Source organism: Chiloscyllium punctatum, chromosome 36 (assembly GCF_047496795.1).
Source record: "Chiloscyllium punctatum isolate Juve2018m chromosome 36, sChiPun1.3, whole genome shotgun sequence".
Taxonomy (NCBI): domain Eukaryota; kingdom Metazoa; phylum Chordata; class Chondrichthyes; order Orectolobiformes; family Hemiscylliidae; genus Chiloscyllium; species Chiloscyllium punctatum.
In genome coordinates this window covers 68,335,111-68,357,726 of record NC_092774.1, presented here as the reverse complement: position 1 = coordinate 68,357,726, position 22,616 = coordinate 68,335,111, and the positions used below count along the sequence as shown (strand labels likewise).

Sequence of the window (22,616 nt, the reverse complement as noted above, 5' to 3'; positions counted from 1 at the left end):
CCACACAGACAGTCTGCCCGAGGGTGGGATCAAATCCAGGTCACTGATGCCGTGAGGCAGCAGTGCTAACCACCGTGTCACCACCACATGCTGCTCTCTAAAGAGGTGAATTTCAAAGACTCGGGAACACTTGAGGGAAAAACAAAACTCTCCTATCTTAAGTGAGAGACTAGTCTCTGGCTAGAATTGAGTTGACATTACATTTGCATTAAGTCCTCACCAGATGTTATACAGCTACATCGGATCATCTGTTTCTTCTAAACTCAGCCTGACATCCCCTTGTCCCCGATTATAAGTTGAGTAAATGAGCGACCCTCTACCTCACTGGCATGACAAAGGATGCCCTCAATCCAAGTTGACCTTAACTGTCCAACCTCTTGACCTCCACGCCACAATGTGGTCAGCCGCAACTCAGCCCTGAACGAGAGCAGAGGAACTGAATAGACAGCAGTGAGGTGGACATTGCATTCCCAGAGAATATTGTTCAAGTGTGAAATTTGTTCAGCTCACATTCGGATCACTGCAGGGACTATGTCTTTGATCCAAATAACAGTCTAGTTTTGTTGTACATTGTGTGTGTTTTATCTGTGTTTCACTACATGATTTTCTGTTGCTGTCATTCCCATTAGGATGTGTGAATTCAGTACCAGATAATACTTCAGTTCTGAATTTTCCTTGAGGGTTGGTGTAGGACGTACTAAGTGTCAGTCAGAATGGAAGAAGGTCTACTGTTTATTTAACCCTCTGCTGTCATTGTCCTGGGACTGTATGAATGGGGAAGTGTAGAGGAAGTTTTACTCTGTATCTAACCCAATGCAGTCTCTGTCTTGGCAGTGTTTGTTGGGGACAGTGTTGAGGTAGCTTCACTTGAAATTCAAGAGTAGAGGAAGCTTTATTCTGATTGTCATCCCATGCTGTCCTTGTCCTGGGAGGTTTAGATGGCATCTATAATTGAAGTGAATGCAGACTTGGCTGTGGGAGTGGAGGGTACTTGTACCTGAGCACACCCATCTTTGAGATTGCTGTGCTGATCAAGACAATCTCAGACACCTTCATGCACTTTTCCAACCAACCACAGGGTGGTTAAGGATGGGTATAAATGCTGGCTTTGCCAGCGATGCCCACACCCCATGCATGAATAAATACTTTCTGTTTAAAAGTTTACATTCACGTTCCAAACCCTCGAATGTATGATTACTTACATGGAAAATTCTTGTCTGTTTGTAATTTCATTTTAAAACATAGGAATGTGTCAACCATGTAGAAATATAACAAGAAAAACAAATGGAGAATTTAACAGGTGATGAGCAGGAACAGAATGCTGAGTCAGCCTGACCTCCATGGCTGAGAGAGTTCTCCCAGATGTTGAAGTTACACCTGTGGCTTTTACTCTTGCATCTTCCCCAAAAGTTTGTCCCTGATGTAAGATCATTCAATGACCCGAAGTACGAACTGTTTTTATCTCCATAACTGGTGCCAGACTTGCTGAGTAATTCCAGCCCTTCTGCTCTACCCTTTTATGGGATTTGAGCTTCTCTAAGTCAGTGTAATGAAGAACTGCAGATGATGGAGATCTGAAACACAAAAATGCATCAAATGCTGGAGAAACTCAATAGGACTGGCAGCACATGTGGAGAGAGAAGCAGAGATAGCATTTCAAGTGCTGTGACCCTTCTTCACAACTGTTCTGGACTCAAGCCAGGATATTGTCTTTGTTTCTTTCTCTCTCTCTCCACCAGTGTTGCCAGACTGGCTGAGTTTCTCCAGCAATTTCTGTTATGACACTTTCGCACGGTTGATATTTGTTATCCATCCCTCAGTGCAAGGTGTCTTGCTTGTGCCAATTCAGAGGGCAGTTTAAGAGTCAACCACATTGCTGTCGGTCTGGAGTCACATGTAAGTCAGACCATGCAGGGATGGCAGTTTCCCTCTTGAAAGGACATTGGTGAACATGGGTTTTTAGGACAATTGACGTCAGTGCCATCGATACCATACTGAGACTTACTTTGTGTTCCCCATTGATGATTTGAATTATTCTCATCTCACCTCTTGCTGTGGTGGGATTTGAACTCATGTTCCCTGGATTACTCATCCTGTGACGTTATGACTACACTGTTGTTTCCCATTCGTTGCTATTTTGTGTTTGTTGTTCACGTCTTTGTCTTCTGATGTTTGGGAAATTGAACCTGTTTAAAAGATTGCCCTAAACTTGTCCCTTTGACCAAGTATTTTGTCACCTGTCTCATCTGTGCTCCGGTCTTGTGATTTTTAAAGGAATTCTCATAATGTTCATGTGAAGCACTTTGAGATAGTTAACTGTACCACAGGTATTATTTGAATGCAGCATCTGTCCCTATCTTAATATCTGAAAGTACAGGGTCATATTTTAAATGTAGAAGACAAAAATGAGGATGATTTCTTTTCTTTCTGAGGGTTGTGTGTCTTCTTCAAAAGGCAGTGGATTCAAAATCTTTAAGGCAGAGGTAGATAGGTTCTTGATAACCAAGTGGATGAAAGATTGTCGGGGATGTGTTGGAATGTAGAGTTGAGGTTGAATTCAGATCAGCCATGATCTTATTGAATGCTGCAGCAGGCTCGAAGTGCCGAGTGGCCAACTCCCGCCCATTATATGTTTGTATCAAGCAGTCTGTGTCTCCCCTCTTATAGCTATGAACTGGGTAATTCCTTTCCAATATTGCCCCTTGTAGACAGTTAATTTCACACCGATGGCCCCCAATTGGGAGCAGGCACATTGTAGCAATTGCAGTATTTCTTGTGTTAATTTTGTTGCTTCTTACTCAGTGTTGCTGAGAATCTTCAAACATAAAACCAAAACACTTCTATTATTATCGCACGAAAAGAAGTGTTAGTTTGGATGTAACATTGTTGAATTAGCCATTCCCATCTTTTCCAGAATTCTGTGTTTAAAGCCCTCGAGTCTGGTTTCCACCCCTGAAACAGTTCTTATCAAGGTGATATTTGACATCCTTTGTCACGGTGACAGGGATGAACATTCCCTCGTCGACCTGCGGACAGCCTTGATCAGAGTTAATGACAGTACTGACCCTCTCTAGCATCACTCTATCCTCTGGGAGGGTATGATTTTAGCGTCTTCCGTTCTGATTTGTTTTACCGTAGCTGCTGGTGTTGGCATCTATACTAATGATATCCAACTGTACCTGAACACCACTTCTCTCCCGACTCCTCTGTCATTCATAATTTACCAATAATTTTACCTGAATGCCTGCCCAATTTCCTGCATTGGATAACCATAACCATTCCCTTAGTTAAATGTTGTGAAGTGTGAAGCCATTGTTTTAGTCCCCAAGTTCGACCTGAGCCCCCGTACCCCCCCCCACCCCCCCACCCCCACCCCAGTAACTCTGTTGACAGCCTTTATGTCACTTTAAAACTAGGATGGATAGATTCGTGAAGAGTCAGGGGATGAACAGTTGCAGGAAAAGGGCAGGAAAGTGACTGTGGGGAATGCCAGATCACCCAGAATCCTACTGAATGGAGAAGCAGACTCAACGGGCTGAATGGCATATTCCTGTTCCTTTTTCTTATGGTTCCCGAGCCCTTACCTCTGATCCAGGACACTGACTTCAGTATGTGCCATTACTGAGAGTGCTGATGTTCCCTTGTGTAACATCAACAACTTAACAGTTGCGAAAACCTCTTGTTCCTTTGTTACCTCTGAACACAATAGGCCAATGTGTTCAGGGGAGGCGATGGCCGACTTTATTGTCACCAGACTATTCACCCAGGTAATGTTCTGGGGACTTGTGTTCAAAACCTGCCACGGCAGATGGTGGAATCTGAATTCAATATAAATCCGGAATTAAGAGTCTAATGATGACCTCGTTGTGGTTTGTTGTAAAAACTTATCTGGTTTCGTGCTGTCCGAACCTGGTCTGATCTACATGTGATTGAGATCCACTGTCAGCTGGTTGAATCTTCACTGCCCTTTCAGTCAAAACCTCCACTTTCACCTCCCTACTTTTATACTCCATTTAAAGGTCAATCTCCCTTTTGCTTTCCCTGTCAGTCACTGTGCTCCCAAAAGCAGGATTGTGGTTCAGTTCAAAGTAGGTCCTATATCTCTGATTACATCGATACACAATGCAATGAAGAAAGGTTTAGGTACACTAACCTTCATCAGTTCGGGAATTGAGTATAGATATAGTTATGTTGTAGTTATACAGGACGTTGATGAGGCTGCACCTGGAATATTGTGATCAGTTTTGGTCCCCTTGGTGTTCTGACTTCTGACTTCTTCAACTCTGGGTTTGTGTTGAACTTGATGGGATACTTTCTCCAACTCAGCATGTTTAAACAGTATCTCTCAGAGGGATTCATCTGAAACTTTTCAGGAGGTGAGCTCAACAAGATTGAAGTATTCAAAGTTACTTGGACTCTATTTTAAACTTAGATCAGGACTCGTAGTCAGAGACACATACAGCATGGAAACAGACCCTTTGGTCCAACTTGTCCATGCTGACCTGATATCCTAAAGTAATCTAGTCCCATTTGACAACACCTGACCCAAATCCTGTGAAGTTGTCCCTTTAATATATTTCGCATCTCACCCGAAACCCATGCCCTCAAGTTCTGGACTCCCCCATCCCAGGGAAAATAGCTTGTCTATTAACCTGTCCATGCCCCTCATGATTTTGTAACCTCTATTAGGTCACTCCTCTGCCTCTGATGGTCCAGCCTCTCCCTGTAGCTCAAACCCTCCAACCCCCAGCAACATTCCCGTAAATCGTTTCTCACAGAGGAGTCAACGTTTCAATCATGAAGAAGGGTTAATACCCAAACCGCTGACTACTCCACATCCTGGTGCTGCCTGGCTTGCTGCATTCTCCCAACCTCCTGCTTGCCTACTTCGGGTTGCAATATGTAGTGGCTCAGTGTTTACCACTGCAGGCTCACCGTGCCGGGGACCCAGGTTTGATTCCAGCCTTGGGTGGCTGTCTGTGAGGAGTTTTCATATTCTCCCAGTGTCTGCGTGGGTTTTCTCTGGGTGGTCCTGTTTTCTTCCATCGTCCAAAGATGTTCAGGTCATGTGGATTTGTCATGCTTAACTGCCCGTAGAGTTAGGTACATTCGTCAGAGGGAAATGGGTCTGTAATGGGTTACTCTTCGGAGGGTCGATGTGGACTTGTTGGGACAAATGGCCTGTTTCCACACTGTAGCTAATCTCATCTGCGCTACTTTTGTCACTAACGGATTGCTGAGTAGACTCGATGGGCCGAATTGCCTAACTTCTGCTCCGATGGTCTTGCGGTCTTACGGTTCTCTGGATCATTTCATTTGGCAATGTGCAGTCCCTGGCTCAATGAGCAGCAGTTTCCAATGAAAACAAAGCTCATATGTTGGTTGAACTCCGACAGTGTGGAAACAGGTCCTTCAGCCCAACACATCTGCACAGATTCTCCGAAGAGTAACCCACTCAGATCCATTTTGCTACCCTCCATAAATTGCACACAGACCCCAAGGGTGGAAGTATTCCGAGTTCCTGGTGCCATGAGGCAGCAGTGCTAACCCTGAGCCACCATGGGGTTGTAGTTGTGGGGGGTGGGGCAGGCAATTGCAGTCCAGCAGAAGACTAAAACAGCCTACCTACTCTCCCAGTGCACCCACTGTCAGAACTGGCAGGAGGTTCAGTCCTGGGGGGTGACTAAAGGCAGCGTTACCGGTGGGATCTGATTGCTGGGAGCGCTGGTGCCCCGGCTGATGCTTCCGCAAGTTGCAGGAAAACGTGAACCTCTTCCCACACTCGGGCCAGCTGAAGGGCCTCTCCCCCGTGTGGACACACTGGTGCTTCAGCAGGGCAGAGGAATTGCTGAACGATTTCCCGCACTCAGGGCAGCAGAAAGGCCTCCCCTCTCCACCCCCCATCCCCCCGTGTGGACCAGCTGGTGCTTCAGCAGTGTGGAGGAGCGGGTAAAGCCCTTCCCACACTCGGGCAGGAGAATGGCATCTCCCCGGTGTGGACGGACTGGTGCATCAGCAGGGCTGAGGAATTGATGAAGGACTTCCTGCACTTAGGCAACTGAACGGCCTCTCCCCCATGTGGAACCACCAATGGGGCAGCAGGTCGGAGGAAAGTGCAAAGCCCTTCCTGCAGTCGGGGCAGAAGAACGGCTTCTCCTCAGTGTGGACCCACTGGTGTCTCTGCAGATGGGAAGAACTGCTGAAGGCCATCTCGCACTTGGGGCTGGAGAACATCCTTCCCCGGTGTGGACCAACTGGTGCGTCAGCAGGGCAGAGGAATCACTGAAGGCCTTCCCACACTCAGGGCAGCAGAAGGGCCTCTTCATCTCTGTGGACCCTTTGGTGCTTCAGAACCCTTTCAAATTTCACAATATCCGTCTGATCGGAGGGAGACTAGAATTGTGCACAATATTTCAAAAGTGGTCTAAAAAGTGTCCTGTACAACCACAACATAACCTCCCAACTCCAATACTCAGTCAGAGGATTGCGAAAGCTTTCAAAACCCACACAAAACAAACAGGAAAGAATGGAGGGATAAACCGAATTTTTGAGAGTCACCTTGGAAGCATCAATGAGAAATCGGCAGAGAGGGTTTATTGGGGACCCGTTCTCCTTAAATACACTATATACGTATTTCTCTTGTGCTCTTCGTAGTTTCTCTGTGCTGCAGTGTGTAGTGGCTCGTTGAAATAATGTCCTGATGCAGCTCCGTTTGTGGGTGTTGGGATCATTGCTTCTGCAGTTAAGTACTTGGTTTGGGTCTGTTGTTTTTCTGTAGATGCCAGTTTGAATTTCCCCATTGACTGTTCGCTCTACTGTGACAACAAGTAATGGCACTTGGTTGTTGTTCTCCTCCCCGTCAAACGAGGAGCCCCCCTTAGACCATAGTCTCACGACTTGGAACAGCAATATACAGACTAGTCAAAGGCTTCTACTGAAGGCTAAAACACCTCGTCGAAGATTCACTCCACTCCATTTACTCCATCCAAGAATTCCTGAACACCAAAGACACTGAGATAGAAAAGGATGGATTAATGTTATCCTTTGACATAACAGCCCTGTTCACATCCATTAACATCAACGTGGCCAAAGAAAACTGAAGACACTACTCGAAGAACCAAAGACAAAAACACAGCATCAACTTCATCAGCAAAGATAGCACTGTCAAGCTCGTGGAGCTGTGCCTTTCCATCCACTTCATATTCAATATCAAGCCCGACAAACAAATCAACGAAATACGCACGAAACCTCCAGCATCAGGATTCCTCGCAGAAGCAATAATGCAGAGACTCGAACAGACAGCCCTTCCCACGATCCAACCCAAACTTTGGGTCCGCTACAGCGATGACACTTTTGTCATCAAAAACTGAAACAAATTAGAGGAAACCTACAACACCATCAACAATCTCCTTACTGGCATAAAATTCACAAAAGAGGAGAACAACAACAAAGTGCCATTTCTAGATGTCACAGGAGAGCGAACAGTCAATGGTAAATTCAAAACAGCGACTATCGGAAAACAATGCACGCGAACCAAGAACTTAACCACAGAAGCAATCACCCCGACACATACAAACATATCTGAATCAGGACACTATTTCAACGAGCCACGACACACTGCAGCACCCAGGAACTACGAAGATCAATAAATAACTGTACAGAGCAATTACGAAGAACGGGGAGCCTATAAACCCCCTGAAAACAGATTCCCTGACCGGGAATCGAACCCGGGCCGCGGTGGTGAGAGCGCCGAATCCTAACCACTAGACCACCAGGGAGTTGCAATCGCAGCCTGGTAGCTCTACTGAAAATTACTTCCCTGCCCGGAAATCGAATCTGGGCCGTGGTCGTTCGAAGGCTTTCACCTGTGTATCCAACAATGTCATTTCTTGTATCCATTGCACCTGATGCAGTCTCCTCTACATTGGGGAGACTGGAGACTCCTCGCAGAGTCAAGTCACAGCGCTTGAGGGAACATCTCCAGGACACCCGCACCAATCAACCCCATCGCCCTATGGCCCAACAGTTCAAACCCCTCCCACTCTGCCGAGGACATGCAGGTCCTGGGCCTCCTCCATCGCCGCTCCCTCCCCACTCGATGCCTGGAGGATGAATGCCTCATCTCCCGCTTGGGTTAAATTCAACCCCAGGCCATCAATGTGGACTTCATCAGTTTCCTCATTTCCCCTCCCCCACCTTACCTCAATTGTAGCCTTCCAGCTCAGCGCTGTCCTCATAATCTGTCCTACCTGCCAATCTCCCTCCCCACCTATCCGCTCCACCCTCCTCTCTGATCTGTCACCTCCATCCCCACCCCCATTCACCTATTGTACTTTTTGCTACCTTTGGCCCAGCACACCCCAGCCCCAATTTATCTCTCCACCCTGGAGGGATCCTGCCTCTATTCCTGATGAAGGGCTTTTGCCCGGAACGTCGATTTTCCTGCTCCTCGGATGCTTTCTGACCTGCTGTGCTTTTCTAGCACCACTCTGATCTAAGCTCTGGTTTCCAGCATCTGCAGTCCTCATTTTTGCCGACCCAATAAACTCAGTGTGCCAATTTCACATCAACAAACTGACACAAGTAGACACAACGTCTGCAGAAACCCTAGCCACATTACTTTACAATAAAGACATCTGGGAAATTATGTCCGAAAAACTCAATCCTCTCAGCATCATGGTAGCCCACAAACCTACCAACACAACTTAAACAGCGGCTCATGAACCTGAAATACCCGATACAAACAACCAGAAAACGAATGTAATTTACAAAATACTATACAAGGAAATATATACATGAAATCTGCCGCACAGTTCTCTGAGGCAAGAAATGCTGGGATGAGATAAGGAAGATTTTTTCAGCCAAAACGAATCGACACTGACTGGACAGCCATTTAAAATCAACGCTGTCAGCCCACGATGGAAGATCCGAAAGGATGTACAGTTTTCTTATTTCCTGAAGATTTACAAAGCTGAGACTGGGTTTTGGTGTTCCCTTTCCACTCCCAAGAGCCGCAGTGGTTGGGGCGGTGAGTTGGGGAAAGTGAAATGTGCCCATGAGCAGCATGTGGGTCTCTTTCAGCTTCCCCTCCTCTGACAGCGCTGTGACGGGACTCTGATGTTCTCAGGGACATTTACTGACGCGAGACAGTGAAAATATTCTCATTCCTGCAGATTAGGATTACGCCGGTTTCATGACAATGAGAAAGCTTAATTGGGATGTGTGAAGAAGCTGTGAGCTGCAGTTGAAACAAGTAGGTGGAGTCAGATACGTCATCCATTGCCCCCATGGTCCTGAAGAAATGTTTGCTTTTGTCTGCTTGAGAGACTTTGGACACTGGTGTGGCAGGGAGAATACTGAGATACCGAGTGAGGGAGATTCAGTGCGCTGACTGTGAAAAGTGCTTTAAACCATTTACTCAGATTGGGGAATTAAAATCACACCCCTCGCAGTGGGAAAGACAATGTCCCCGCTCTGTTTGTAATTTCAAAGCCAGAGCAACACAAGGAAAGCTCCACCCAATGGGGAAACCATGGAAATGTGGGGACTGTGGGAAAGGATTCCCTTCCCCATCAGTGCTGGAAACCCACAGACGGATTCAGAATGGGGTGAGGACGTGCACCTCCTCAGTGTGCAGGACGGGGTTCAGTCAGAGAGAAGCCATTCACGTGCCCCATGTGCTGGGGAGAGTTCACTCAGTCAGCTGCACTACCCTCCCACCAGTGGGTCCACACTGGAGAGAGGCTTTTCACCTGCTGTAAGTTCCAAAATGGCTTCATCTGCTCCTCCCACCTGCGGCGGCGCCATCGAGTTCACGTGCCAGCGCAAGGAGATGAAAGGAGCGATGGCCAAGTCCTCCGATCAACCCAGCACTGGGGCGTCCCAGGTTCGAATCCCACTGCGGTAGATTGCAGAATTGGAGTTCGGTCAGTCATCTGGACTTCAGAATCTCAGGATGAAACCACTTTTAGGGGGAAAAAGCACCATCTGATTCACTCATGTCCTTTTTAGTGAAGGAAACTGCCTTTGCAGGAAAGGGTTCACTCAGTCATCCCAGCTGCATGTTTTACCCGGCTGTACCAGGGATCCAGTTACAAACGGACAACTCAGCTGACCAACAAAGAAAGTGGGGTGGGGGGACTGGGTGCACTTTGACCTGGAGGTGTTTTCTTTAAAAACTACTTTTTGTCTGCCTTTTTCCTGGGGAAATCTGAAGCTGTAACAAAATAGGGTCGGAGTAAAGGTTACCTGAACTTACCGCCCGGCTAAGACTCTGTGAGGTCCAACAGGTTTTTGTTTTAAAGCTGCTCATTTCTTTCAGCCTCCAGCACTAATGTCATGTCTCAGAAGGACCAGTGAATGAGTAGCTAATATTGTTCCAAACTTTATATTTTTTCAGGACTTCTGCTTCATTGTTTCATTGAAATTGCAAACTTTACTGGCAACAGTGGGAGGTGTGGGCTGTATTCACTGGAAACAAAGTTTTAAAATCTCACAAACACCAGGGTATATTCTAACAGGTTTATTTGGAAACACTAGGTTTCGAAGTGCTGCTCCTTCTTCAGGTAGCTGTGGTGTAGAATCACAAGACACAGAATATATCGCAAAATCATTAGACTGTCATGCAACATAAGTGACATATTGAAGAAACCGAGATTACTGTTAAATCTTTCATCTTTTAAAATGGGCTGCAGATTTCGGTTCACTAATTTGTACATTCCAGAACTTCTTTTAAGTCACGTTCTCCAGGAAACTTGATGTTTTATAAAAGGAGGTAACACCTCACATCAAACAACGCATGAAAGCTGTGAGGTGAGAGTCTGTCTGTATCCCAATCTTGAGTCAGACTGGTTCTATTTCCAAATATATAATCCTGCAAATGCAAATTCACCCCAAATGTGTGAGTGCATGAATGAGAGAGACAGTGTGTATGTGCGCGTGCAGGCTGGGTAAAGTGTGTGTGTGATGGACTGTAATCATGTGCGAAGATGTATGCGTGGGTGTGAGTGTGGGGGGGGGTATTAGTGTGTGTCTGAGAGAGAGCATGTCTGTCGGAAAGGCTCTGCACGAGCGTGTGAATATGTGCGTGTGTGAGAGTGAGACAGAGAGAGCGTAACAGTGAAGTGGGGTTACCTGTCATGTGACATGAACCCATGGTCGCGATTGAGGCCATCCTCCTGGTTTCCAAACTTGGCTATCAGCCTTTGCTGGGCCACTAAAAATGATTAAGCAGTTACACAACACACATTGGAGTGGGCAGGGTGGGACTTGTTTTTCGATTTGCAGAAGGTGGGACGTTCTGGGTGCTGGAAACGAAGGAATACACATACTGGAGGACCTTCGGCACAGAGAGATGGAGCTGGAAGCCAGGCTGCAGACACGTTGGGGGATTCACTGTGGAAACAGGCCATTTGGCCCACCAAGTCCACACTGACCCTCCGAAGAACATACCCCCACCCCCCCGACCCACCCGATAACCCCACAGCTAATCCCTGAATTTAGAACGTGCAATCCACTCTAGCCTGCACAACTTTGGAACATGGGAGAAAACCCGAGCACCCAAAGGAAACCGACACGGACAGGGGTTGGGGAAGGGGTAGGAAAGTGCAAAATCCACACAGTCACTGTGAGGGTGGGATTGAACCCAGGTCCCTGGCGCTGTGAGGAATCCCCTCTCCAGCTCTCGGCAATCAATTGGCTTCTCCCCAATCCTGGTGACACTCCAAGCAGTTTGAGGAATTCAATTTGCTTCCATAGAGTTTCCACGGGGCAGGGGTCGTTGTTACTCGGCAGATTCAACGATCCAATGAAGGGCTCGTCTATAGCGAGAACACTGGTCCACATTTCGCTGAAAAATTAAAGTTCTCTCCGCAATTAGAACCCTTGAGTACTCCCACGCAGGCTGCGTGTATTCACGGGGATTCTCAATGCATGTTGATATTTGAATTCATTTCCTGCAGACAAACGTTTCCCCTCCTGGATTCAAACACTGCTGATATTCAGGCCCTGACTAAATTTCTTGTCCATGCCTGAAAAGCAAATCCTCCTCTGCTAATAACTTGAGAAAACAGATCACTGCTGTCAGTGCAAGGCAGAAAATAGGATGAGAGAATTTTGGTTTGCACAGAACAGCCTTCTCTTTCTTCTACCCAAAATCTCTGTCTCTCAATTCCTAAATCTTTCAATGTATTCCAACCCAAATTCATCCTTCCATCCTCCTGCCTTTGCCCAGCTCCCCTCTCCTGAAAGTGCTGACCCTCTGTTCAGTTTCTCAGCCATATCTCGCCATCCTTAGTATATAGCCCACTTCGTTATTTAGTTTTTAAAACAGAAAGGCAGTGGTTTGCTGATGCCAGGATGTGAGGGTGACTGCACTCACACAGTGTTCCAGACTCGTCTCTCGTGTCATTCAGAAAAGTCTGCACTGCACATGTGCAGAGAAGGGGATGCTGGGAGTGGGTGGGATGCATTCTCACCTCCCCATCCAATCATCCCCATAGCGTCCCATGTCCATTCCCTCACCGCCACCCATAGCATCCCCTGTCCATTCTCTCTCTCTACCCTAACCTACCAGTCCCTTCTCTCTCTCCCACACATGCCACTCTCCCCACTCCGTCCATTCTATCTCTGCACCCTCTGCCCTCTGTCCAGTCCCTCATCCACCCTCTGTCCCCATCCATTCCCTTTTTCGCTCCACCCTCTGCCTTCCCCAATCCAGTCCCTTCCCTTACACTAATTTTCTCTCACCTCCCACACGCTGCCCCCATCCATTCCTTCTCTCCCCCACCTTCTCCCGCCATTCATTGTTGCTCTCTTTCTCCACCCTCTACCCCGTCCATTCTCACCCAACCTTTGCCCTGTCCATTCTGTCCCCACCCACTGCCGCCCGTCCATTCTCTCCCCTCCCACTGCCCCGACCATTATCTCCCCATCCACTGCCCCGTCCATTATCTCCCCATCCACTGCCCCGTCCATTATCTCCCCATCCACTGCTCCCCGTCCATTCTCTCTCCACCCACTGCCCCGTCCATTCTCTCCCCATCCACTGCTCCCCGTCCATCCTCTCCCCATCCACTGCCCCGTCCATTCTCTCCCCACCACAGGCCCCCGTCCATCCTCTCTCCACCCACTGCCCCGTCCATTCTCTCTGCCCACACTCTGCAACCAATTTCTTTCACTTCACACTGTACAACTCCGCATTCTCTCTCTCCTCCCCAATCCTCTTCACCACATTCTGTCTCTCTGCTCCTACCCTGTGTACCCCCATGTATTCCCTACCAACAATGCTCTGCTCTCCTTCCCATTTTCTCTCTTTGTCTTCCCCCAGTCTCTGCGACCCCCGTCCAATCTCACTCTGAGTACCCTCCCCCGTCCTTTCTCGTGCCTCGAGCCCTCTTTGATCACTGTATCAAACCCTTCTAATGAGAGAGAGAGAATGGATGGTGATGGCGACCTGGGGTGGGGGTGGGGAAGGGAAACGTGAGAAATGGCTGACCTTTAACATTGAGAATAGCTGAGATCATGCACTCAGAAACATCAGTAATGTCTGAAAGCATATTCAACTGTTTAAAAAAAGCTGCAGACATCTTTCTGAAACTTGCATTGAAATCTGCGCAGTTAGGCCACAGTTGAGGACAGCCTGTAATGTTGGAATGGTCTATTCCTAGTCTTGTGAAATTGATTCAGAATATGTAGAAATACAGTCATAGATTTGCAGAGAACAGGAACAAACCTTTTGGTCCACGCCGACAAAATTTCCTAAATTAACCTAGTGATCCATTTGTCAGCATGTGACCCATATCTCTCTCAGCCCTTCCTATTCATACCTCCATCCAGATGCCTTTTAAAGATTGTAATTCTACCAGCCTCGACAACTGCCGCTGGCAGCTCATTCCAAACAGATGCCACTCTCTGCGTGAAAAAGTTACCCTGTTCGGTCCTTTTAAACCTTTTCCCTCTCAGCCTAAACAACTCTAGTTTTGGACTTCCCCCAGCCTGGGGAATAGATCGATAAAAGTTGGGCTGCCAGACAAAATCATAGAGTCATAGAGATGTCCAGCATGGAAACAGACCCTTCGGTCCAACCCATCCATGCCGACCAGATATCACAACCCAATCTAGTCCCACCTGCCAGCACTCAGCCCATATCCCTCCAAACCCTTCCTATTCATATACCCATCCAAATGCCTCTTAAATGTGGCAATTGTACCAGCCTCCACCATTTCCTCTGGCAGCTCATTCCGTACACGTACCACCCTCTGCGTGAAACAGTTGCTCCTTAGGTCTCATTTCTATCTTTCCCCTCTCACCCTAAACCTATGCCCTCTAGTTCTGGACTCCCAGATCCGAGAGAAAAGCCTTTGCCTATTTATCATATCCATGCCCCTCATAACTCTGTAAACCTCTATATGTTCACCCCTCAGCCTCTGACGCTCCAGGGAAAACAGCCCCAGACTGTTCAGCCTCTCCCTCTAGCTCAGATCCTCCAAACCTGGCAAAATCTTTGCAAATCTTTTCTGAACTCTTTCAAGTTTCACAACATCTTTCCGATAGAAAGGAGACCAGAATTACACGCAATAGTCCAACAGTGGCCTAACCAATGTCCTGTACAGCCGCAACATGATTTCCCAACTCCTGTACTTAATACTCTGACCAATAAAGGAAAGCATACCAAACGCATTCTCCACTATCCTATCTACCTGCGACTCCACTTTCAAGGAGCTATGAACCTGCAGTCCAAGGTCTCTTTGTTCAGCAACACTCCCTAGGACCTTCCCATTAATTATATAAGTCCTGCTAAGATTTGCTTTCCCAAAATGCAGCCCCTCACATTTATCTGAATTAAACTCCATCTGCCACTTCTCAGCCCCTTGGCCCATCTGGTCCAGAACCTGTTGTAATCTGAGGGAACCCTCTTCGCTGTCCACTACACCTCCAATTTTGGTGTCATCTGCAAACTTACTAACTGTACCTTTTATGCTCGCATCCAAATTATTCATGCAAATGACAAAAAGTAGAGGGCCCAACACTGATCCTTGTGGCACTCCACTGGTCACAGGCCTCCAGTCTGAAAAACAACCCTCCACCACCACCCTCTGTCTTCTACCTTTGAGCCATTTCTGTATCCAAATGGCTAGTTTTCCCTGAGATCTAACCTTGCTAATCAGTCTCCCATGGGGAACCTTGTCGAACGCCTTCTGAAGGGCATATCGATCACATCTACTGCTCTGCCCTCATCAATCTTCTTTGTTACTTCTTCAAAAAACTCAATCAAGTTTCTGAGACACGAATTCCTACGCACAAAGCCATGTTGACTATCTCTAATCAGCCCTTACCTTTCCAAATACATGTACATCCTGCCCCTCAGGATTCCCTCCAACAACTTGCCCATCACCGTGGTCATGCTCACCAGTCTGTAGTTACCTGGATTGTCTTTATTGTCCTTCTTAAACAGTGGCACCTCGTTTGCCAACACCCAGTCTTCCAGCACTTCACCTGTGACGATCTATGATACAAATAACTCAGCAAGAGGCCCAGCAATCACTTCTCTAGCGTCCCACAGAGTTCTTGGGTACACCTGATCAGGTTCTGGGGATTTATCCATCTTTAACCGTTTCAAGACATTCAGCACTTCTTCCTCTGTAATCTGAACATTTTGCAAGATGTCACCATCTATTTCCCTACACTCTATATCTTCCATATCCTTTTCCACAGTAAATACTGATGCAAAATATTCATTTAGTATCTCCCCCACTTCCTGTCGCTGCACACAAAGGCAGCCTTTCTGATTTTTGAGGTGCCCTATTCTCTCCCTAGTTACCCTCTTGTCCTGAATATATTTTTAAAAACCCTTTGGATTCTCCTTAATTCTATTTGCCAAAGCTACCTCATGCCCCCGTTTTGCCCTCTTGACTTCCCTCTTAAGTATACACCTATTTCCTTTACACTCTTCTAAGGATTCACTCGATCTATCCTGTCTATACCTGACATATGCTTCCTTCTTTTTCTTAACCACACCCTCAATTTCTTTAGTCATCCAGCATTGCCTTTTTCCTACCAGCCTTCCCTTTCACCCTGACAGGAATATACAGGAACTGTGATTTCACTCTGATTCACAACATTTGTCACAGCGCAGACGGAGGCTATACGGCCCACCTTCGCTCTGCTGATTCTACACCGTAAGTAAACGTTTGTCTCTATTCGTATCATTTTCTTGCTTTCTCCGTGTAATTCTCCACATTGTTATTTTAAACATGACCCCCGAATTCCCTTTTGCGTCTCTTAAATCTGCCTCTTTGTCAATGTCAGACAGGGATTTGCTGACCCTAATGACTCCCTGTACGAAAGCATTCTTCCTAATACCACTTTTAGTTCTTTTCATCATGACTTTAAAACATTGTCGAATCGTGGCCGATCCTTTCAGGCGTGGGAACATTTTGACTACATTGCTTTCTCTGTCTGGACCCCGCATGACTTGGAAAACTTCAATCAGGCCAGATTTCAAATTTCAGTTCTCCGAGGAGAGCTGTTCGAATTTTCCAATCAACCTGCATCACTGACAATCTTCAAACAGCGCCACTACTCACGACAACCTGTTCAACGCTATCTCCAATCATTTCACTTCCCTACCAACATTCTGGCCCATTCGTACTCCAGGGAGCCCAACCTCGTTTTGCGAAGGTGCTTTTTGAGAAAACTAATCAGGCGCTTTTTCGCAAATCATGACATGCGGGCTTGCCTGGGATTTGAACCCGGGATCTCTCACAATTCTGCGTAGAAGAAGGCCCAAAACACGAATTATACGCCTAGACCAACGAACCAGTCACCAGGCGCGTATGTACACCGCGCCCAACCTCTTGAACCCACTGAGTCTTGCTCTGTGTGAAATTTATTTGACATTGCTCTAAGAATTGCAAGCGACAAAGAGTTTCCAGAACAGTTGTTTCTTATTTTGTCTCCCGGCTGCTGTTTGTCCCGTCCCCAGGAACCGGGCTCTCTCCACTGGCAGATAATTCAACCGTTTTGTTTCTAACCCTTTCTCTGACACTGGAGTGACCAGTGACAAGCATTGCCCTCCTCATCATAGGGGACACGAAACAGGAGAAGACCTCGCAGACCTCCACGGGTGTGTCATTTCAACTGCGCACATTGGTCCACTACATCAATGTGTCATATTTATGTCAAAGTTTTTTGGGAAGCAGATGAGAAGGCAAGGTGCAGGACAGACCACCGTTAGATGGGAATGCTGCTAAAGACGACATTGAGCGAAGAGGAGAGATGGTTTCCCATCTGGGTTATGCTCCCATCACGCACCCACAGACATATCGTGCAAATATAAACTCTGTCTAAATTCCCACATTGTTTTTTCGAACCGTGATTTCGCTCAGAATCTCACAATTTCAACACTCGCAACGTTCAGACTTTAACAAAGTGCTCATAGATATACTTTGCAAACACCTGGAAACATTCTTCCAAACGAACCTGGGGAATTTCGGTTTGAGGGCTCTTGAACTTTAAGTGGAAGAACGGGAAGTTTGTTTCGAGGCTGTGCAACGTGGAGATGTATTCCCCATGTTAACTGGTAGTGGTTGGCCATCTCAGTGCTTCCCGATGCGGGGTTGCCCAGACCCACAGGGAGGTTTCTTTGATAAACTGTCCCTGAGCTTCTGGTTGCCTGTCACTTTAATACGCCACCCTGTTCCCTGGCCAACATCTCTGTCTCAGGCATGCAGCAGTGTTCCAGCAAAGCTCAGCTCCAGGTGGAAGAACAACGCCTCATTTTCCCCTTGAAGACCCTATACCCCTCCGGTCTTCAATATTGAATTCCATGACTTTAGGGCCTGAAATCTGCCATGTCCTATTCTCTCCTATTCACTCAATGTCGTCTTGAGCAGCTTTCCCGCATAAGGGCGCTCTGTTCTGCACCTTGCCTTCTCACCTGCTTCCCAAAAATCTTCGACATAATATTTCACATTGATATTCTGGCCCGACGTGCATAGTTGCGGTGACACCCTCGTGGAGGTCTGAGTGGTCTTCTCCTGTTCTCTGTACCCTATGTTGAGGAGGGCAATGCTTGTCACTGGCAACCTTGGTGTCAGAAAAATGTTTAGAAACAAAATAGTTTAATTAACTGCCAGAGGAGAGAGCCCGGTGTCTGGGGACGGGATAAACAGCAGCAGGGAGACAGAATGAGAAGCAGCTGTTCTGGAAACTCTCTGCCGCTTGCAATTCTTAGAGCAGTGTCAAATGTATTTCACACTGAACAAGTCTCAGTTAGTTCAAGAGGTGTGGCGGGTGGGTGCATGCCCGCTTTCTGGCTCGTTGGTCTAGGGGTATAAATCTCGCTTTGGGTCTTCTACTGCGCAGACTTGCCAGAGATGCGGTGTGTGAGGAATGTCAGCAATGAAGCTAGATTGGAAAATTGGGACAGCTCTACACGGAGAATGGACGCTTTGCTAGTCATGAGGGACCTAGAAACAGAGAATAATGTTGTGAAAATGCTCCCACGCCTGAAAGGATCCACAATGATTCTGCAGAGTTTTAAAGTCACGAAGAAAAGAAGTAAAAGTGACATTAGGAAGAACGTTTCCATACAGGGAATCGTTAATGTCAGTAAATCCCTGCCTGACAGTGACAAAGAGGAAGATTCATTGGACACAGAAGGGAATTCGGTGGTCATGTTCAGGTGTGCAGATTTACACAGGGAAGGCAATAGAATGATACGAATTGAGACACACGTTTACTTACGGCGAATAACCAGCAGAGCGAAGGTGGGCCGCATGGCCTCCCTCTGCGCTGTGACACGTTGTGGTTCAGAGTGAAATCACAGTTCGACCAACAGATTGTGGGAATTTAGAACAACGTTTATATTTAGACAGCCTCTATGTGTCTGCACAACAGCATATTACAGGACAGCAGTAGAGGTCTTTGACATCAGTCTCAAACGTGCATGCCACACGCCAGATGAAAGGTTGAAGGGATCTGTGCAAAACACTCCGTGCGGGAAAGTAGAGTGGGTTCATGTCACTAGATCGAAACTATCGTCTGCTATTGCTTCGCTTTGTAACGGTACTCTGTTCTGTATCTTGCCTTTGCCTCTGCTTCCCAACTCTTCGAGTACCTGAACTGAATATGTCACTAAACACTGGCCCAATTTGCACAACTGAGGGGAAGTGCTTGTGGAGATTTGAGTTGTTTCCCGACAGTCTGCTCTGAACTGAATCCTAACACCTCTTCTCTGAAATCGGAATGAGCTGGTGAAGTTGAAACAATTCGAATTCGGATCCCTACCGTGTGGAAACAGGCCCTCCTCTTCAAGAAGTCCGTATCAACCCTTCGAAGAGTAACCCGCCCAGACCCTACATTTCCTTCTGACTGATGCACCTAACCGGATCTCTGGGCATGGTCAATCCATCTAACCTGCATATCTTTCGACTGTGGAAGGAAACAGGAGCAGGAAACCCACGCAGACATTGAACAAACTACACTCGAACAAACTGCACACGGGTAGGATCGAATTCAGGTCCCGTTATGAGACAGCAGGGTTAACCACTGAACCACAAAGCCACATTATTTGCGGTCGTATTCATTCCCTGCAATAATTCCCCACTCCGGTTCAGACGTGAATGACAGGACGATCAGCATTTCGAAAGCAGCATCACCACACAGACACAGTTCCCATGATGAGGACACATATCACCGATTGGGAATCATCTCGGAGAGATACAAGTGACAGAGAGTCACATGGAAATGATGGACTGAACGGCTTCAGGCTGCGGCGGAATGACGTCACGCGTTGATGCCGTCCCTCTCCCTGTCTCTGGGACAGAGCGGCTGAGGGAGAAACAATGGCTCATTTTCAACTTCATCTGGGACAGTTGGGGCTCAGATATTCACTGCTGCCCGTTCGCAGCAAAGAAACAGACGCCCGTGTTAGAAAGGTCTTTCTGCAGGATTGCTGTGTGAAGACGAATTCTGAACACCGAGCAAGCTGCACACAAATACACTCATATGAATTTACCTGAGGGAACAGTTTCTGGTGTCCATTTCTCTCTGTCCCGCCATCACAGCATCTTTCTGTTTCTTTGATTACAGACCTTTGTAATGTATTTAAAACTTGCCAATTTCCGACGCATTAGTGGAACTGACGTCTCCCATCCAAAGTGATAGAGAGAGAGAGCAGAAGAGCGGATGGGCTCTGCCCTCCCCAGAACAGTTTGCAAGTAGAAACAAAATGGTTTAATTATCCACCAGTGGAGAGAGTCCGGTTCCTGGGAACCGGACAAACAGCAGCGTCCTGGGCGCAGGGAGAAAGAATGAGAAGCAAATGTTGTGGAATCTCTTTGCTGTTTGCATTTCTTGGAGCAATGTCAAATGTATTTCTCACTGAGCAAGTCTCAACTGCTTCAGGGGAGGGCGCTTGGGGTGTCAGGGGTCAGGGCAGAGACGGAATTCAACGGCCATTGGCTCGCTGGTCTAGCAGTGCGAATTTCGCTTTGGGTCTTCAGTTACACGCTCGGGCGAGAGACGCTGGGTTGGAATCCCGGACGAGCCCTCATTTCTTAAATTGCCTTGTGCAAAATTTCTCAATGAAACGAGATCAGACTGTCTGAAGGAAGGATGGGGCAGAGCTCCAATTGCAGTGAGCTATGCGAAGGGATCATTTGTGAAAAGTGGAGTCAAGAATTGTAGATTGTTCGCCCGCGCAATCCGAATCATCCAGCTGCATTACTGTTCAGTTCTGAGGGGGAAATTTCAGGAAGCGGGAAGTGAAGTGATTGGAGACAGTGCTGAACAGGTTGAAGTGAATGGTGCCATGCATGAGGAATGACAGCAGTGAAGGTAGATTGGAAAGTTGGGAGCTTTTGTTGAACGGAAGGCTGAACGTTGGCCTGATTGAAGTTTTCCAAGTCACCAGGGGTCTAGACAGAGGAAGTAATGAAGTGAAAATGCTCCCATGAATGAAAGGATCGAGAACGATTTGGCAGAGATTTAAAGTCATCAGGAAAAGTAAAAGTGACATTAGGAAGAATGTTTTCGCGCAGTGAGTGGGGTCAGTAAATCCCTGTAAATCCCACAGTGACAAAGAGGCAGATTCAATGGACACAAAAGGGAATTCAATGGTCATGTTCAATGTAACAATGTGCAGATTTACAGGGAGAGGGCGACAGAATGATACACACAGAGACACGTATTTACATATTGTGTCGAGCCAGCAGAGCTAAGTTGGGCGGCATGGCCTCAGTCTGCGCTGTCACGCATTTTGTGGTTTTGAGGAAAATCGGAGTTGGACCAACAGCATGTGGGACATTTGACAACCGGTATATTCTGTCCAACAGGATACTCCATCACAGTAATGAAGGTGTTTTGACATCATTCTCGAAGGTACATGCCACAATGCAGATTCAAAACCGAGTATTCCTTTGAATCACTGAGTAGTTTGTTTACAGTTATTCAGTTGAGGTGAGCGGAGTTGCGCATTGGGAGCCACTCCAGCTGATAGGTCAAAGCCGTTTTTTCCTGTGTGATAGTCCCACCAGCACTCCAACTTGCTGCGCTTCCAGTCAGTAGATGCAAATAAATGTTCCATTCTGATATACAGACCACGGTGACCCAGCTGTGGTGACAAGCTTGTGCTGAGTGCTCTTCTCCTGTTCTCTGTCGGGCTGCTATGATACGAATCATCAAATCTCTCTTCTCCGAGATAGGAATAAACTGGTGAAGGTGAAACACATCAGTTGCGGTGTGTTCCATGCGCAGGAGGCCCTGCAGTAATTCCCCACGCTGTTTCACACCGCAGCATCCTCTCGGTGAATTTCGCTTGGCAAAAAACGATTGAACCAAATCAGTGTCCGCGACTGGATTTTACTGACACCGTTTATAAAATTCAGGCTCACCGTTAATGTGGAGAGGGGCCGTCAGACTGTAGTTTCCGCTCCTTCTGTTGGATAAAAATAATTTTAACTGTGTCCAGTGAGAGGAAAGAATTTGCTGTTGGTGGGAAACATTTCTATCTGAACTCGCTGTCACTCTCCTGATAGATTGAAACAGAAAGCTGGGAGTCTCTAGATTATGTTGTAAAAATATCGGAATAATGTTATCCATATCCGCGCTGTCACCAACTGAACGAAGTGGCTGCCCACAGGGAGGCGGCAGTGTGTTTAAAACCCCTGATAGAACAGCTCATATTTTACTTCTCACACTGGGGAAAGCTGAGCATTTACCCAAACAATGGGCACAGCACCTCCCTGACACAGTATTCACAAATCAAACTGACAGCAAAGCTTCATGTGTGATCGAAAGTGCCCAGGAAGCAGACTTGGCTCAACACATACCCGCGAGCATGCTCCTTTCTGGAGGTATCATTAACTGCAGTGAGCCGGAAGTGATTTGAACACGTAATTTTTGGAGCTCGAACCAGATGCGCTACCGTTGCGCCACAAGCCTACAGAGAGCAGTGCGTTTCTATTCGTGGTTAAGGGAACTGATCGCACTGCAATGATTTTACGTTAAGAGGAACAACGGAGATCAACAGTTCATGTCTCTTCTATCTCTCCCCCCTCTCCCTCTGTCTATCGAAACAATTTCCAACTCTCTCTCAATAAATAACTGAAAGA

At 47.0% G+C, this 22,616-nt stretch overlaps 1 protein-coding gene and 1 non-coding gene across 2 annotated transcripts in view; both read right to left on the bottom strand.

The window, feature by feature from the left end:
* Window positions 1–22,616, bottom strand: part of LOC140460632 (uncharacterized) — a 1,198,404-nt gene that overhangs the window by 512,161 nt on the left and 663,627 nt on the right. The window lies entirely within an intron of this gene.
* On the bottom strand, window positions 7,707–7,778 carry trnae-cuc (transfer RNA glutamic acid (anticodon CUC)). The gene has a single exon. It is a non-coding gene; the product is annotated as a tRNA-Glu (tRNA).